The following is a 19257-nucleotide window of genomic DNA, read 5'->3' as shown; positions in this document are numbered from 1 at the left end:
AATAAACGGTATCAACAATGATGCGGTTAATGACAGTGATGAATGCTGACACTGATCCTGTCTACGTAGTCCCTGCTGGGAGAGTCTCTGTGCGTGGTCTCCACCACCCTGACCAAGTTCTACGTATTTGCCAGCCGAGCTCGGACCCTCAAAAATCATCTCCTGTTTCTCTTTCCCTCAAGAAGTGTTAGTTGGGGGCACCTGGGTGGCTCAGTCAGTTGAGCATCTGTCTTGAGCTCAGGTCATGATCCCAGAGTCCTGGATTCGAGCCCCTTGTCAGGGTCCCTGCTCAGTGGGGAGTCTGCTGATCGCTCTCCTTCCTTCTCCTCCCCCGCCCTCGCACTCTCCGTGTGCTCTCTTTCTCTCTCAAATAAATAAATAAAATCTTTTAAAAAGAAGTGTTGGTTGTTCCTTTCTCACAGCTCTGGTTCGCATTCTGTGTGGCTGTGAAAGTCGGTCCTCAGTATCTTTTCTGATGCTTGTTTCTGGGTCTGCTTTCTGCTTTGGCTTTAACTGGCAAGAACCTTGGAAAGACCGTCTCTACACATGGCTCTCTGTGCGACTCAGGACACTCACATCTTTTCTCCAGACCTCAGAGTTTTAGGTCTATCGTTTAAAAATGGCAAGAACACACATTTTGTCAAGTGTAAAACCACATATAATCATGAAGACATGGGCTACCCTAGTTGTCTACTCTCCTGGCTGAAAATGGGAAGAAAGCAAAGCTAAGAAAGAGAAAAAAAACGCAGAAAGACGGAGATGTGAATTTCCTACCCCACGGGCTATTTCCCTCTGTTGCCCAACTGCACCATTTTATTATGAGGAGCTGCAGAAGTCTCCTCGGCGCGGCAAGCCCCCGCTGTCGGGGCACAGGACGGAAGCACGTGAGCGGAGGGGTGGGCTGGCAGAAGCGGTGGCCTGAAGTTTCCCTCAGAGCCTAAAACAAAGCCGTCTGTGCTGAGCACAGAACTGCAGCAGCGGCAGCTGCCAGCCTTCTGCCGGAGCCCACCTGAGTGGCATGCGGGGGGCGGAGGGGATTGTTCGCAGATCCTGGTGGGGAGCTACCGCACACTGACAGCACAGCATGCCGCCCTTTCAGCCTTCGCCAAGGCTCGGCTGTGAGTGGGTGCGGGGTGGGAGCACCGGGGCAGTGCTTGGCTACGAGGCCGTGTGCAAGCAACCAAGATGGGGAGCTCTGCAGCTTTCCGACGGGGAATGAGCCTCTCCATGGAACAGCAATGCGTGCGTGCAGGGTGTGTGTGTGTGTGTGTGTGTGTGTGTGTGTGTGTGTGTGGAGAGAGAGAGCTCTCAGCCCATAGGCCTAGAATTAGCTAACATTTGAACCATCGAATCCACTGCTTCCCAAGTGGCAGTCTTGTTGCCCCCCCCACACACACACACAAGGGACAACTTCGGATGTCCCGATGGAGGGTGCTTGACTGCCGTCTCGCGGGTAGCCGTCAGGGATTCTGCTCAACATCCCGCAATGCCCAGGATGGCCCTACCAGAAATAAACCTGGACACAAATGTCAGTCGTGCAAAGTTAAACCCTGGCTAACCCAACTCTTTTTTCTCAAGACCGTGACTAGGCCAGGCACCTGTCTTCCAGGTCCTGGCCATCATTCTGTCTTGGCAGGGCAGCGGGTACATGTGGCTGTGTTTGAGCCTTCTCTGTCACAGGGGCTTGTGAGATACTCTGCATCCCAGCAAGTAGGTTTCAGTGCTTCATGGAAGAATTGTGTGAACATATCTCTGCTGATTTAGAAAATCATGATAATGCACAGAAAAAAAAAAATGAAAATGAAAATTTCTAAGGGTGCCTTTTAATAGACATGGATATTTTGCTGGGCAAGAACGTATGCATGTTCCCGAAATGTCTTATCAGGGAGACACAGGGACTCCCATTCTGTGAACAGGCCCATAATAGCACCAACTACACCAGAGACCCAGGGACCCGTGATGGATATTTATTGAGCATCTACTGTGGGATTGGGTCTAAAAAAAAGTCTGTTGTCTTGGTAGTAGCCAAAGCACCCAGTACAGACTAGATATTAATAATGGTTTCTTCACGAGGTTTCTTCACAGACGGTTACGCATTTAGGAGGTGAGCACTTTGGAGCTTGGAGACACGGAGTGACTTTCCTAAGCTCAAAACTAATCCACGTCTATCCTTTTATAAAATCTCTAGAGTTTCCACTACATTCCCCTGCCTCCACTGTGCACCTGCTGCAATTAGGTCCCACCCTCCAGAGAGTCAACTTATGGGGAGGGGGAGGTCACTCGCATGCAAGAGGAATTCTAATACGAAATACACTTTCATGACAATGACCACAACTAAAGAAAAAACGTCCCGTGGAGGAGCAGAGGCCAGGGTTTTATTTTCAACAAAGAGACCAGGAAGGATCCTATAGGAGAGGTGGTATTTGAGCCAGGTCCTTAAATAGCACGGAAGGTTTTATTCAGCAGAGACGGGGAAAGGGAAATCCTAGCAGAGTTGGTGGCATCCAACAAGTGTAGGGGGTGGGAGAGAGCAGGAGGATGGGGAGGTGCTCACGGAAGCACACAGGACGGCAGGGGCTTTCGTGAGAACAGAGCCCATGAGCTTTACCTCTGTCTGTGTGTCTCTCCCTCTGACCTGCCAAGAGGTTTTGGAGCAGAGACCTGAAGGAAAGGAAGGAGTGAGCAGTGTGGATGCCTGAGAGCAAAGGAAATGTCCGTGGAAAGAAGGAAATGAGGGAGGGTCGGTAGCGGTTTACCTCTGGATTGGTCGGAGGCCACCTATAGGGGAGGTTCCAGCAGCTGGGTGCTGGCGAGTCCGTTTGAGGAAGGATTCTTGCACTCACTGAGCACTGAGGCCGTGCTCAGAACCACAGAGCGGCTCTGCACGGGTGCCCTCGCAGCAACACGGGAACAAGTTACATCCCCGCCTGACACATGTGGGGAGGGGAACCTGAGGTCTGGAAAAGGTTAAGTCCATGGCCCCGCACCACAAAGCTGGCAAACGGCAGAGCTAGAACTGGATGCCATGCTGGCCCATGTGGGAACCACTGACCACACATGGCTCTGAAGCGTTTGCCATCCAGATCGCAGGTCCAAACTGAGATGTGCTGAATGAAATACACAATCACTGGATTTCAAGACTCAGTAGGAAAAAAAAAAAAAAATCTAAAATATCTCCTTAATATTTATATTGATTACATGTTGAAATATTACTGTTTTGGCTGTAGTAGGTTAAATAAGATGTGTCATTAGAATTTCTTTCACCTATCATTGTTTGAATGTGGCTGCTAAAGCTTTAAAATTACACACATGGACTGTGTTGTCCTTTGATTGGACGGTGTGGAGCTAGGAAGAGCCTTTTCTGCTTTATGACAGAGAAAGTCACTCATCAATCCCCACATTTTTATCAACATTGGGAGAATCCAATTCACTGTCCCCTGCAACTGTTGGGTTGAGCCACTGTCCGCTTGCCTCCTCTGCCAGAATCAATAAACAAATAGACAATAAGTAATTCTAAATGCAAACTCCCCTGATCAAGGACCACAGCCCCCAATCCTCTGAGCTAGAGAGTCCTGGACATCTACTACCATGACTTTGAGGACTGCTGTTTTCCCAATATTCATAAAGGGAACTTCCTGCCACTGGGGTTTAGAGCCTGTGAAAGAGAGGCTGGTTCTATTCCAAGCATTGCCCTTGACCTCCTGTGACCCTGAGTGAATCACAGGCCTGCTGCTGCTAGATGCCTTGGTCGATGGGGAGCTGCTGATGGGGGCTGTGGCCTGGAGAGCATGTGGGCCCTTGGCTGAACCGTGCTATATATAAGTCTGGAGTGTTATTAAGGGAATTGGGTTCATCCCACACAGAGCACACTATCTAACCATTGCCATTGTAAATTATTTACATCAGAGGAACACATGCAGGACAAAGAGACAGAGAAGGGTCTTCCAGAAGCATGATCACCAAGCTCCTCCGCAGGAGCCCTCTGCTTGGATTGCTGGGCCATCGCTCACATTCTGGGCCAGAGGGTGGAAAGGAATCACCCCCTCAGTCTCCCATTCTAGAGGACCCTGAGGCTGACTGCCTGATCTGAGGTCACTCACCGTGCCTGCCTCCTAAGTCAGGGACATCCTGATAACCTCATCCAAGCTTCAACGTCTACGTCTGGATCTCTGGAATACATTTCTCACCAGATAGCCATCTACAAAGCTGGGTGACCATAAGCATACAAGATCCCCCTGCTGCCTCACTTACTCCATCTGTGAAATGTGGGCAGTATCAGAAGGTACAATATCAGGGCACCTGGTGGGTTAGTGGGTTAAAACCTCTGCCTTCAGCTCAGGTCATGATCCCAGGGTCCTGGGATCGAGTCCCACATCAGGCTCTCTGCTTGGCAGGGAGCCTGCTTCCCTTCCTCTCTCTCTGCCTGCCTCTCTGTCTACTTGTGATCTCTGTCTGTCAAATAAATAAATAAAATCTTTAAAAAAAAAAAAGGTACAATACCTCTTAAAGATCAGATAAGGATTTAAATGGGATTTAAAAAAAATTTTTAAAGATTTTATTTTTATTTGAGAGAGAGTGAGTGAGTGAGAGAGGCAGAGGGAGAGGGAGAAACAGACTCCCTGCTGAATGGAGCCAGACATGGAGGCTCTATCCCAGGACCCTAAGATGATGACCTGAGCCAAGGGCAGACCCTTAACCCACGGGGCCACCCAGGTGCCCTAAATGGAATTTTAAAATGCAACTATTTAAAATGAACTATCTCAGTTCACCCGAAGCTCAAATTAATAGGTATGATATTCTAGAGAGAGGTATATGCCCACTCTACAGGACTTAAAAAAAGGTAGCCAAAATGCACCTTTTGAGATTCTTAACCCACACGATGGCATAAAGAGTTGGATGCTGGGATCAGGAGCGGAGCCTGAGTGAGAAGTAGCTTTGTGCTGTGAACGCTCCTGCTCACTCCCCACACAGGGAGCATGAGAGGGTTAGCCCTGCACTTCAGGCTTCAACAAGATCACTCAAAGAACACGATCAATGTTCCCCAGGGGCTTTTGGGGGGATATGGCTGATAGGTGTCTAACTCATACCGGAGAAATCTGAAAAAATAATTCTAAAGAGGGAAACCTAAGGAGGGACAGGCTGAAACCCGCTGTAGAGTAGAGGCTGCAATTTGAGAAGTGACCGCTTAGCTCATTCCTAAAGGAATGTGTTCCCCATGGATCCTGCGTGAGGGGCATACAAAAGAAAGCCAGGAGAGGTTGCCCTAGATTCCCACCTGGAGGGAGAGGTGATCCCAGCAAAAGGAAACTAGAATCGAACTGCCATTTACCAAGGGTCCCCTACTGGTCCGTAAGCAGCTGGAAAAAGGTGCATTTTCCTTCATCAAAGGAATCACAAGTAAGGGATCCCAGAGAAGAAGGGAAGCTTCAGATATTTCCCCAAAGTGTTATATGTGAAAAACATTAGCACTAAACCTACTAAGTCCTGGGAGCACTGTTGCTAACTCTTCCAAAAAGTACTAGTTGAGGAAGATATGCTCTTTCTTTGTCCATCCATTCTTGACCAAATCTTGCATCTTGATCAAGACATGAGCAAGTTTAGCAAGATGAAGGAGACAGACCAAAATCATAATCTACTGAAAGACAGCAGAGCCTGTAGGAAGAGTGATGTCTCCACCTTAAATAAAATTCAATTTGTTTGTTGTAATATACTGACCTAGACACTGAACCAAAACCATATGTGAGGGAAAGAGGTGAACATAACTTGAAAAAATCATGGACTTCCCTTGACTGTCATCCAAATGTCAGGGAAGACCTGATTAGAGAGTAAGTTTAAACAGTGGAAGACTAGAATCGAACTCCATCTGTTCGTGTTTCCGATTTTACGCTATGAATCCTGTTTGATCAAAGTCAAGATTTCATGCATTAAAACACTTCACTCAATGCCCAGCTCCAGGTAAAAGTTCCATGAAGTCCAATTAGAATTCGCTAATCAGGGTACACCAAGCTAGAAAGAATCCTAGAAGTTCTGGTGTACGTGTTTAGTACTATTTTCAATACTCAGACCAAACAGAAGACAGTGACAAACCACGAGGTGTACTGGAGTGAAGAGTGGGAGCCTGACAGAGTGGAGAAGCTGGGCTCCATCTTTCCTCACTTTCAGTGCACTGTGATGCCTTGGCGTTTTATGTGCCTGGTGATAGGGAGTTTAAAATTACATGACCCGATTTAACTAAACCAGCTCTCATGAAATGGTCACATGGTCACAAGGAAATGATGGATTTACCAGAATTATCATTTAAGCCAATGGGAACAAGAAAATGAGGAAGATCAGCCACATTATGTTGCCAAATCAAAAAACGGAGGATCTAATTAGATTTGTCTGGAATTGGCCAAAATAATTTAAGATGATCAAGAGGACTAATGACACTATGTATTTATATTTACTATTATTAATGCTGACCCTTGCTCTAAGTAAATATCACACAGCAGGGAGTTGTGATATTAACTGACAAAGACAACATGAGTAAGTAATTTATACACATACGTTCCTAGGGAAGTGTTTAGTCAACCATTTTAACTGGTAGGTGTATGATTATAAAAAAAAAAATCTAGAAACCGCTGGAGTGGTATTCATTTTAATTCATGTATTTTATATTATTATTTTCATTAGTATTCATTATAATTCATGTATTTTATATTATTATTTTCAATCACATAATCAACATCTCTAGGAAATTCTGGATTTCTCAATCCAGGATTCTCAATTCTCAAACTCAAAATATCCCAGACTAAAGCAATCATCAGGCTCTCAAACTTCGCCTTCTCTGGTATTCCCCATTCGAGAGAACCACAGTCTGTGACGTTCCATTCCTGTGAGAGGCCTGAGATCATTCTGGAAGTCTCCTTCGACTCCCTTCAACCAGATCCACCACCAGCACCACCCATATCCACAGCCTGCTAAGTTGTTTTCCTCTCCAGCCACTTTTTAATTTTTTTTTTTTGACCACTCTGCCTTTCTCTGTGAACCTCAGTGTGATGCTGCACATCTTTTTCTTCTCTCTCTCTCCCTTGCACACGTTACCTGAGAAATATCTCTCTCTCTTTTTTTTTTTTTTAAAGATTTTATTTATTTATCTATTTGTTTGGCAGAGAAACAGAGAAAGAGAGCTCAAGTAGGCAGAGAGGCAGGCAAAGGGGAAGGGGGAAGCATGCTCCCCGCTGAGCAGAGATCCGAATGCGGGGCTCCATCCCAGGACCCTGGGATCATGACCTGAGCCAAAGGCAGAGGCCCAACCCACTGAGCCAACCAGGTACCCTAGAAATATCTCTTTTTGAAGCCCATTTCATCTTGCTATCTGTCATTCAAAACATAGCTCTCTCTCACTTGGGACTATGACAATCATCTTCCCACTGGTCTTCCTGCTTCATGTATCTCTGCCGCCTCCAACCTAAGCACCACCGTGGTTGCCAGATGGATTTTTCCAAACACAGATATGACCGTGACACCCCTCCCCCTCTCCCCCTTCATTGAACAACTCAGTAGTTCCCTGGTGGATCACCTTACCTCTTAGTCTTGCATTTAGCAAAGTTTATGTGCTGCATCTCATATATACTCGCCATTTCCTACGTCTACTTTTTCACATCCCACCCTCCATTTATCCAGTTCTCTAGAAAACTCCCCCCAACCACATTGACCAAGAAGGGCACTATCAACTTTGATGCCTCACGCTGCTCATGCTGTTCCCTCTTCTTGTGAAGTCCAGACCCATTTCCCAATTTTGCAATAGGCTCTTCAAGCTTTACATTATATTTTAACTGAATCAGTAAGATGGTGAAAGACCACTGTGCACCTAGGCTATGCTAGATACTATGCCAGACTCTTTCTCATGGCCCATGATATTCCACCCATTGGATGATCCTACGAAATAGATAGCAGCATTAGTAGATCATGTTTTGTAGATGACAAAACTGAGACTCTTTTTTAAAAAACTGGTTATTTTTCCAATGACACATTATTTTAATGGACAGAAATAAACTTCAACCCAAGCCAATTTTATGTTCTATGACTCAGTGCTTGAACACACCAAAGTAAGAAACTACACCATCCTCAAGTTGTGGTTTCCTTGTTTTGACAATCATGAACAACCACAAATTAACTGAAGATGTTAATGAAGAGAATGGCTGATAAGTTAAATTGAGGCGTGAAGCTTCTAGAAATGGTGAATCTAGGGAAGGCCATAGTAATCTGAAAGAAAACTGAAATATGCAGACTAATTATTTGTGTGACTTTTGAAAGGATCCAGAAAACTCTTTTTTTGTTGTTTGTAATTAACAATGTAAGTTATGCATAGTATCCTTCCTTCATAAATATTTCATTTGGAGCCACATTTAGGAATATGATCTAAATTCAGGGAAACTGCCTTTTAAGCATTCCCTCAAAATTATCAGCAGTCTCTACCAAAGAGCTTTCAAAAAGGAAAGTGAAATGAACATTTTAGAATGTCTTTTCTGGGCCAGTTTGGTAAAATTCAATAAATATTTGTTGAATGTCCCTACAGTTTTAATTAGCTCTCACAGTCCAGAGTAGGAAACGGACAAAGAAATATATATTGCACATAATGTAACAGGGCAAAGATGGGATATGCTCAATGCTCTGTGGAGCATAGAGCCCCTAGGGGGGGTGTCCAAGAAATGCTCCCTGGAGATGACACCCACGTGAGGACTAAGGAGATAAAGAGGCATTTATGAGGTGACAAATGTGGGCTTGATATTTCAGGCCAGGAGAGAAACATGTGAAAGGAATGAAGAAGTGTGGTGTGAATATAAGATCTAAAACATTTCAAAGCTTCCTCAGTGGGAATTTTGAAGCAAGGAGTGGCAGGAAATGAAGCAAAGGAGCTAAATAGGGTCACAGGCTTTATAATCATGGCTTTACACATGACTGGTAGTTTCTTAAAGGCATAGATTCTTCCCCCTCTCCCCACTGTATACCTAGGCTCTGGATCCAATCACAGAGTAGGCAATAAATCAGCATTTATTCAATGAATGAACTCAACAAATCAAGATGTGGGATTAGACCTCTGAGACCACAGGGAGCCACTGCAGTCTTTTAAACAGAGGGGTTCTATGTTAGGATTTCATTTTAGATGGATTACTCCAAATGTAGGGGCAGTGAACGGATTTAAGAAGGGACATGAATAAAATTAAGGAGGCCATCGGAGTAGTCTAGGTCGTATAGGGTCTGAAAAAGATATCTTATATTTGACAGAAAGTTTAAAAGAATGGAGGATAAAATTAGCAAGATTTGGAGACTGGTTGGGTGGGGTGGGAAAGAAAGATGTTTGTGGTGACTCCTAAGTCTGCTTTGATGATCAGACTGAGGACAACGTCATGCGTGATAAACAATAATGAAAAAGAATGTCCATTCATGGGACAAGTTCCCTCTTGAACCCGTTGAGTTTGAGGGGTCTACTGAACATTCAGGTCAGAACTGGACTCTAGAATCCTCATGCCCAAATCAACAGAGGGGCCAGGGCTAGGAGTAGACATTTGTAAATCAGTATGAACTCATGGTGGTTAGAGCTCTGGAAATGGATGAGAACTCTTGTGTGAGACTCTTGGGTGAGTGGTAGGAAACACGCACAGAGAAATTGGGCAGGATGAGGAAGAAAAGAACCCCATGAGGAGGAATAAGAAGGTACTGTAAGAGGAGGAGGAGAACAAGAATCATGAGAGAATATTGTCAACAAAGCCAAAGGAGCAGAAATGTTTAAGAGAAGAGCCCAACAAGATAAGGGCTCAAAATGCTTATTGGAATTAAAAATACAGAGGTGGTGACAGTTTTCAATGCTTAGGTGGGAACCGAATATTCATTGAAAGAGATTAAGGTGTGAATGGGCATGAGTACACAGAGGCAGAGGGTGTAGAGCACTTGGCAAAGAAAGGAAGATCAAAAAATCATTAGCCAAGGCTCCTTTTCTCTCCACCAGAGAGGAAAGTGAACAGTCAATGGAGGATTTTGTTTTTTCTTCATAGGATGAGGATATTTATAAACACTGAGGACAGATATAGAATTAAAGGAAAAAAGAAAAATAGGACCAAGAAAAGAAATTAGTGCTGACTGAAAAGAACAGCATGGGGTTCTGGCATTGGGATAGAATGCCAGCCTCTGTACCAGCCACTGGGGAATCAAAGAAAAATAAGAAAGTGTCCACGGCTTTAGGGAGCCACAGAGCTGGTAAGGGAGATAAATCTGTATACTCCAAGTCTGAAGTCTGGATTGAGTTTTACCAGAAATCTAAACAGTGTTGTTGGAATAAACAGAAAGTAAGTCAAACAGAGCCTGTTAAAGAGGTCTTCTCAGGGGTGCTGAAATTTTACTAAGGCTCAAGGACATTCACTCCTTCATTCAAGGAGTGAAGTGGGGGGAAAGGGACAGAAGAGAAGGCACTTCAGGTAGTAGGACCAGTGACAGAATCATGCAAACCCACCTACTGTGTGCAAATCACTAAACCAGATGCTGCCTGGGGAGCAGAGATGAGTGAGAAAAGGTTGCTGGCCCTACAGAAGCATATGGAAGATTCAGGGGTTGGGAAGGAACGCCAAAGATGGGAGCTGGCACTACGCAGATGCTCAAAATATAACTGTTCAATAAATAAACAGTGTTCTGCCGAGTTAATGGCTCTGAATTCTTCCCTATGGCTCATCTATTCTTAATATTCAGTGGAGCAAATAAATAAAAAACACTTAGGTTTCCATCTGAACCTAAATTCCAACATTTACTCATCAAAAGCTCTGACCCTTGGCTTGAAGCGTCCATCAGGTCACTAATGAGAACAGCTGGAAGGACCCTGGTGGATCCATTGGAGTAGAAGCTCCTTGGGCTTTGCTAGTTCTTGTGCGACAGCTTCATTCCTTCCCATAGGGCTTTGTAAACAATGAACCCAAAGAACCGTTACAGTTACAGATGCTGCTTGTCCAGGACAGTCATGGAACTCCAAGGAAGAAGTCAGGGGACACATATCTGAGTGTTTAAGTAGGTGCTGGCTGGACCATCAGAGATTTTAAAAAGGGGGTCGGCTTGGAGACTCTACACATCCTTTCCCACTCCTCTCTCTTAAGGCCCTTCTCATCCCATCCCTGCACACCAGCATGATTCTGGCTGCAAAGGGTTGGGTTCTCACTTGATCTCAGAGCAACTTTAATGTACAGAGGGCAGAGATTTATACCTCTCCTTCCAGAGTTGAGAAAATTAATGTTTAGCATGGTAATACCTGTAAATTCCTTTAACAAGGCACAAGATTCCCTCAGCTCTCAAGACATGCCTCTGAAGAAGATATGGTTACTATTTCTATGTAACAGGGGAGAACAGTCAGAAACATTCAGAAATCTGCCCTTGGTGTGTGTGTGTGTGTGTTTTAACCTTAAGCCAGTGTAAGTCTGGTTTCCTATTGCTGGCCACACACAAGGCCCTAGCAGAGAACAACAATTTCTCAACACACATGGGCATTTTTAATAAATGTTCCAGGTAAATACTACATAAACTAAAGCGTAAGATCCACTCTCCTGGCAGAAGAGGCTGATGGGCGGCGTCATTTGAGGCCATTGCTTAATTCCAGGAAAGGCCTCACTGCTGTTCAAAAGTCATGCAGCTCCATGAACGATAACCAGGGGTTCTTCCCACCGTCCTTCAAATCTCAATCTCCCAACAGAAAATCCTCACGCTGTCTGATTCAGAAGGGCTCATCTAGCCCCCTCTGCGTGGTTCCAAGAACGCTTCCCACCTCTCTGAGCATGACTTGATTTGGGAACTCTGGGTTTATCGTTCTCGCCACCATTTTTGAGTCCTGACTCTACTAATGATTGTGATGAAAATTGATGTGGGAAACAGAGGCAGAAGAAAAAATATTAAATTTCCTTGCCTACTGACAAGCCCTTAAAACAGGCAGAGTGACTTGATTCTCCTCTAGGAATTCAACTACCCCCACCTTAAGGCTTTGCTAAGGGCAAAGGACAATCCTAGCCTGACCAACTCCCTACCCCTAACCAAAATCCTGTAAGTCTACTTTAATAATTCCTTTAGGAAACTTTATCTCTAAACCTCAAAGATAGTGTCCAAAATCATTCCAAAGCATATGGCCCACTGATATACATTTAAAGAGTCTCACGAGAAGGTGTTATTACTGGTAATAAATTACCTTTCTCCCAAACAATAGCTAGCCCCACAAGGTCCTAGAAACCTTGCTTCCAAAATTCCTTAGAGATTTACGCCATCCCTAACCCCCTCCCAACTTACAAGTATATAATAGACCACTCCTCACATCCCTGGGGCAGCATCTCTTCCTGCCCATGCGTCCTGTCCCCGTGCTTTAATAAACCACCTTTCCGCACCAAGGACGTCTTAAGAATTCTTTGTTAGCCGTCGGCTCCGGACCTCGCCCCACCGAACCTCACCCAGATCCCAGAACTTCATCAAAAATAATTCATGAGGGCGCCTGGGTGGCTCAGTGGGTTGGGCCGCTGCCTTCGGCTCAGGTCATGATCTCAGGGTCCTGGGATCGAGTCCCGCATCGGGCTCTCTCCTCAGCAGGGAGCCTGCTTCCCTCTCTCTCTCTCTCTGCCTGCCTCTCTGTCTACTTGTGATCTCTGTCTGTCAAATAAACAAATAAAATCTTAAAAAAAAATAATTAAAAAAATAATAATAATTCATGAACATTTACTGGATGAAGGGAGCCGTGTCAGGAAATTTACAAACATTATTTCAGACGTGGAAGGGATGGAGTTTCAGTTCTGTGTCTCCAGCTCCAGAGACCACGTGGATTTCTGTTTAACTTCTCGTGCTTCTTCTAGCATCACAAGATGGATGTGCTTGTGTTTCAGGAAAATGAAGAGTGTGTGGAACAGATCAGCCAGCTAGAGCTGACAGCAGAGCCCCAGCTAATCTGCAGGGACAAGAACAGCCCAGTCTAGATGAGTGAGACGGGCTTAAAGCGGCTGGCCCACGGGGGAAGGAGCTCTAATAATAAGTGCCAGTTGCTGAAAACCAATAGGTTGGCAGGCTGTTTGCTGGGGAGCTGGGGAGCTAACAGATACACTAGATAATGGTGCCATTCCCATTTCATAGATAAGGAACCTGAGGGTCAGGGAAGCTGAGTCACTTATTCCAAGTCACATCGTGGATAGTTAAGAGTCACCCATGATGTTTGATTCTGGGCACATCTGGGTCTTTGCCTCCACCCTGCACCGTCAGCCCCTACATTGTGGCAACATGGTCCCCAGGATCCTGTGCCATGTGACTTTAAGCTAGTTGGGGGGACTTTGGAGTCCTGAGCCTTCTCTGCTTTTAAAATGCACCTTCACCTCCAAACTTCATCAGCAATTCTGAAAGCAAAATCCCAGAATCTGTGGTCTTAAAAAAGAGTCCTAGCTGACTTTATGGCATTTACTTGGATGATCCACCCAGGTGGGGAGGAGGAAAGAAGCGCTGATCCTGAAAGAAGGGGCTGGAAGTACTTGCTGAGGTCCTCTCCTTCTCATTGGCTGGGGATGCAGGGTGTGACCTAATCCATCTATGCATAAGAAAGGAGGCTCACAGGTTTTAAGCCAGAAAGGAACAAGGTGTTTCATGGGGAGCTTGAGGAAAGAAGGAAAAAAAAATTGCATCTTTTGGGTGAAAGGACCTTAATCTTCAAAACACAAACCATTTTTCCATACCAAAGCTCCTTCAAACCTAGGAAGTCAGCTGAGGCCTCAAGTCAGGCAAACAGCTTGTGTTTTCCAGATTAAGGCACCTTTGACCCAAAGGATCCATTTTTGTGAAACTCCAAAGGAAGTGCCTGGTCTATTTCTAGCTGCTGCACTCTGGGACAGAGGGATCTTTCAATGCAGACAGAGAAGGTGGCTACTTCCCTGCTGGGATTGGGGCCCAGCACAAGGGAGGCAGTCCATGAATGGGAGACTTCCTAAAGGAGGTCTTTTGCCCCAAAATATCATACCAGCTTCCTTGCCAGGATGCCCCAAATATTCACTACAGAATAAACACAACTTTGAAATACTGAGAGCTCCCGTTGGAGGGAGAGGGCTAATAATACCAAGTGGCAAGAACAGACCTCCATCTAGCACTCTAGAACCGAGAGGCCTCATGACTTCATCTGATTCCCACCACAACCCTGTGTTGTCTGCAGGATGGGGAAACTGAATCCTCACTTCACAGGCAAGGAAATGGACTCCCAGAGGGTTGAAGTAGTGAGCCTAGCACTATTCAAACATGTCTCCTGCTTTTTCCTAGGTCTGAGCCCAGCTCCAGGGCAATCAGCAAAGATAAAGCCCAAAACAGTGTTATTTATATGATGTGGGAAACAAAGGCAAAAGAGAAAACTGAGATTTCCTTGCTGCCTATGGCCCATTGACAAGTCCTTGAAAGGGTCAGAGAGATTTTCCTCCGGGAGCTCAGCTGCCTCAATGTTAACACTTTGCTAAGGGCAAAAGTCAATCTTCCCTTAACATTATCCCAGCCCCCCAGGATCCTGTGAGTCTACTTTAACATATAAAAATTCCTTTGGAAACTTTATTGCTACCCCCGACCCCAAGAAATATGTTAGCAATCATCCTCCAAGAGAATGGCCCACCGATATACATTCGTAGGGTCTCATAACCAAGGCTTCATTAGACAGTAATAAATGACCTTTGCCTAACAACAGCTAGCCCCCTCAAGATCCTGGTAATCTTGCTTCCAAAATTCCTTAGAGACTAAGGCTACCCAGACCCCCTCCCAACTTGAAAGCATATAATCGGCCACTCCTCATGACCCCAGTGCAGCTCTTCTGCCCATGGGTCCTGTACCTGTGCTTTAATGACACCACCTTTTTGCACTGAAGAAGTCTCAAGAATTCTTTCTTGGCTGTCAGCTCCGAACCCCAACAATTTCCTACATCATATGTAGGATAAATTAGAGGATGCCTTGAGATTTAATGCAAACTGCCCTAAGCTGAGTCAGGATGCCTAAATTCTCGCCCCACTCCTGATATTACTGCAGAGGCAAAGACAAGGTAACTGATACCCTAGCTCTTGGGAGCTTGGTCTCTGTGCCTACAGAATCAGGAAGTTTGGCTTACATGTTTTCCTAGATTGCTTTCAAATTTAATATTGTCATTTATTTATCTATTTACTTATTTATTTGACAGAGAGAGCAAGAGAGTGCACAAGTAGGCAGAGCAGCGGACAGGGAGAGAGAGAAGCAGGCTCTCTGCTGAGCAGGAACCCAGATGCAGGGCTCGATCCCAGGACACCCTGTGATCATGACCTGAGCTGAAGGCAACCACTTAACTAACTGAGCCTCCCAGGCACCCCTTGGGCTATGATTCTACACTGGTTGAATAAAGAACAGAGAGAGAGAGAGGAAGGAAGAAGGGGGTTGAAGCAAGAGGAGAGGAAGAAGGAGAAGACAAAGAAGAGGCAACAAACAGAAGACTAAGAATGAAGGAAGGAGGGGAAAAGAGAGGGAGAAAGGGAAGGTAGGAGGGAGGAAAGGAAAGAGAAAGAGAGAAAATATGCCAAGCTCAATTTTGGCTTGCCTTAGATGAGAGGAAATTATGCCAGGCAAGAGGGATCGAGTCTAAGAGAGTGAATGGATTTGACTTGTCTAAGCCTTAGGAAAGCAAATATTACTGAAATGTTGGCTGACCGCCACTGACTTCCAAACAGAAAATGGCTTCCAGATATACTGTGGGTACTCAGCAGGGTCTGTTAGAGTGAGTGATGAGGTGGCCATGCACTGCTGGAGAGAGGGGAGAAAATTATAATGTTCTCCTGACAGAGACCAACAGAAAGAGCCAGCCCAAGAGGAAAGGAGGAGGCCCCAGCTGGGCCTCTCTTAAAAGGCTCAGATAATTTACACCAAACCCAGAAGGGCCCCTGGAAATTGTTATCCTAGGACTGTGTGAGCCAAGTCACAACGTTGAGCGCGAGGAGAGCTGCTCAGCACACCAAGTCCTGGTTTGGGAGCCGGGAGACCCAGGCTCTAGCCTGTCTGAGGCTCTAATTCACGGTGTGATCTGGGTCTAGGCTCATTCTTTCCATGGGCCTCAGTCTGTCCATGTAGATAACAGTTGGGAGATTTTAAATGAGCTCTAGGGCCCTTCTGACTCTGCCATACTATGATATACTGTGATCAAATATCCGTGACTTTCACTCATTCAACAGGTACTTATGGGACACCTGGTTCCCATAGGGCAGGAGGTAGTGGACATCTCTAAACCTGCAGTTGGCTTTGTGTGAGGTTATCAACGCTCTTCTGTGGTGGGGCGTGACCCCAAGATGCTTGCCATCTGCTCTAGCCTTCTAGCTCCAAGTACAGAATCTTAAAACCTGGACAGTTTTTTTTTTTTTTTTTTAAAGATTTTATTTATTTATTTGACAGAGAGAGAGATCACAAGTAGGCAGAGAGGCAGGCAGAGAGAGAGAGGAGGAAGCAGGCTCCGTGCTGAGCAGAGAGCCCGACGTGGGACTCGATCACAGGACCCTGAGATCATGACCTGAGCCGAAGGCAGCGGCTTAACCCACTGAGCCACCCAGGCGCCCCAAAACCTGGACAGTTTGAGGTTCATCTTGTACTTGATGTACGTCGGGGGAGGAAAGAGGTATTCCTTAAGCACCAAAAGATTTCAGGCAGTCAGGAAGTTCTGCAGGGTCTAACTTGAGCCAAACCAGCCCTCCTGGGGGCTCATTGTCATGAAGGTGAAACATGTGGGTAAAAGTCTTCTGATTTACATATCAGTATGTCTTACTGGCATCAGGAATCTTGTGTAAATTGAAAAGAAAGCCCACCGGAAATGTCATGCTAATACTTGAAATCATTTTAGGTTGAATAAGCCTCAAAGAGAATCAAATGCAAGGCTTCATTTCATGAAAAAGGAAACCGAGGCTTGCCCAAGGTCCCACAGCTAGTTAATGGCAGAAACCAAGAGTAAAGACCCCACCTTCACGACTCCTCCTGCCTCCTATTTTTACAACTCAGAGCATTCTCTCCTGTTCCTCGTAGAATTGATTTTTTGGGGTAAGGTTTTGTTTTGTTTCATTTTAGCATAAAGACCATTTCCAGTGATGCCAGTTCCCAAATTCAGCTCCTCATTACTGTGAGAGCAATTGTACCGTCATGTGTGTGAGGGATGGAGAGACAGTTGGGCCTTTGGGGAACACACTGGAGGGGATGGGGAGGATGGGCACCAGTGCGGGAGCTCCCACATGCAGGGGAGTGGAGGGTGGGAGAATGAGCCAGAATGCCGCAGTCCGATGCAGGGGTGGAAACAAAGCAGTGGTATTGATTTGAAAAGGCAGCTCACTGAGGTTGCCGCTGCCAGCCTGGCTCTTCCTGGTCCGCTCTCCTCAGACACCCTCAGAGGCTCAGAACCATCTACTTTTTATGCAGGGGGCGCCTCGCAGAGCATCGGGGCCAGATGGGACGTGTTCACCTGACAAGATGAGAGAGAAGAGAGAAAGGGAGGGAAGAGAGAATTTGAGAATAGAAGAGAATAGAAGGGGATGCCCTCTTCTCAGATGAATACGATAAAATGAACCAGGGGAAAGGGGTTCAAGGGACGGGGGCTGATTCTATGGCAATGGGATGGGGCAGCTTTGTCTTTAAAAAGGAGGACGGAGAATGGAGGGGGAAGGGTCCGACCTCTTCCTCCCCATCACAACGGCTCTCTTTCTAAGCAAATTATCATCCTCTCATCTCAAACACTGGACCAGCCTCCTAATTCCTTCCCTTCCAAAGCCTTGCTGGAAACAGATGTTCAGTCAATGTCTGATGAGGAAATAAACATCCTCTAACATTGATTTCATCATGTCAGTTGTGATGAAATTGTGTGAATCACTTCTTCCGGGGATGTAAACCCAAAGGTCCAGGCCAGAAACACGAAGGAATGAAGGGGCCAGGCACAGAGCTTCAGAAGTGATTATGATGGCGAATGATAGTCACACGACACAATCTTGGCCAGCAAACTGCTTCCCCATAGGCATGGTATCTCTAGGCTGCCAGGTCATCTGATCTCTCAGGAAAACCCGGGGGGCGGGGGGGGGGACAGATTTTTATGGCATTTCTTCATTTGATTAAGGATCCACTCCCCCCCACAACAACCTGTGAAGGTCAAATAGGATGCATCCATGTGGCAACAGGTCTGTCTGTTTGTGACCCTGGACTTGGAGGAGCAAGTCCAAATATCTTAATTAAACACCCAAGCCTCTCCATTAACTAGTAGTTCCCTAACTTTGCTTTTGCCTTCTATACAACAGGACAGATCCTGTAACTATAACAAGTCCAATCGCCTAACACTTTGGGAAATATACTGCTGTTTTTACAGGGGCAGAACATTTTCCCTGTTTTCTATCCTGCCTCAGCCTCGTTTCCTCTAGGAGACTTTCTGGACCACATCATCCCCTTCTCAAGTTCTGTAGCTTGGAAGGGATATAGTTGTTCTTTGTCCTTTAAAACACAGGCCATCATTCCATAGTTACTTGATAGAATCCCACAGTGGAAAGTGTTTGAATGGGAACCTAAGATACCTGGGCTCTAATCCTAACCATCCCACACCTTACTGTATGGTCTTTGGCAAGGTGACTCCTCTTTCTAAGACTCAATTTCCACCACTTTGGATATAAGGATAGGTGGCCTTGATATAGAGAAGGGTCTTGGGGTGCAGGCCCGGCTCTCCAAGCCAATCCTGGCCCTGCCTTGAAAAAACTCCAACCTGAAAAGCTCTGATTAGTTTCTGGCATGCAGATTGCGGGTATATGTTTTTGCCTCTGCAATGAAACTGGCTGTTTGTGAACTCACCTAAGCTTCCCTGGTCATTTATGACATGCCGGGTGCGGTGCTAAATGTTTCCTGTATTTTCCACATCTCATCTCTTCTTAGCTCCTTGCCATGATCTGGGAGACTGAGACCAACTGGGAGTGGCTGTGTCTTCCTGGCCAGGGTCTGCCAGGACTCTCTTATCCTGCAGCTACTTCCAATGTCTGCAAATCAGTGTTTTCTTCATAAATGGGAAAGACTGGACTAGAAGGAATCTTTCAGCTCAAAATAGGAGGAGAGGGAGGAAGGAAGAGAGAAAAAAGGAGACGGAGGGAAGGAGAGAGGAAAAGAGGACAGAAGGAAGGTGGGAGGGGAGAGAGGGAAGAAGGAAAAGGAAGGGAAGGGAAAAGAAGGAAGAAGAAATTAGGGTGGAAAGAAAAAAAGTGAGGCACTAAATGAAGGGGG

At 45.7% G+C, this 19257-nt stretch overlaps 1 protein-coding gene across 2 annotated transcripts in view; it reads right to left on the bottom strand.

Moving 5' to 3' along the window:
• Positions 1 to 19257, bottom strand: part of BRINP1 (BMP/retinoic acid inducible neural specific 1) — a 171107-nt gene that overhangs the window by 124787 nt on the left and 27063 nt on the right. Inside the window, exon 2 of one of the 2 annotated variants that reach the window (XM_044265033.1) lies at positions 17342 to 17470. The exons of the other annotated variant lie outside the window; for it this stretch is intronic. The gene's annotated coding sequence lies outside the window, so the exon portion shown is untranslated. The remainder of the gene's footprint in view (positions 1 to 17341; positions 17471 to 19257) is intronic. 2 annotated transcript variants of the gene reach the window in all.

Source organism: Neovison vison, chromosome 9 (assembly GCF_020171115.1).
Source record: "Neovison vison isolate M4711 chromosome 9, ASM_NN_V1, whole genome shotgun sequence".
In the NCBI taxonomy this organism is placed as follows: Eukaryota; Metazoa; Chordata; class Mammalia; order Carnivora; family Mustelidae; genus Neogale; species Neogale vison.
This window is presented reverse-complemented; position numbering and strand designations above follow the sequence as displayed.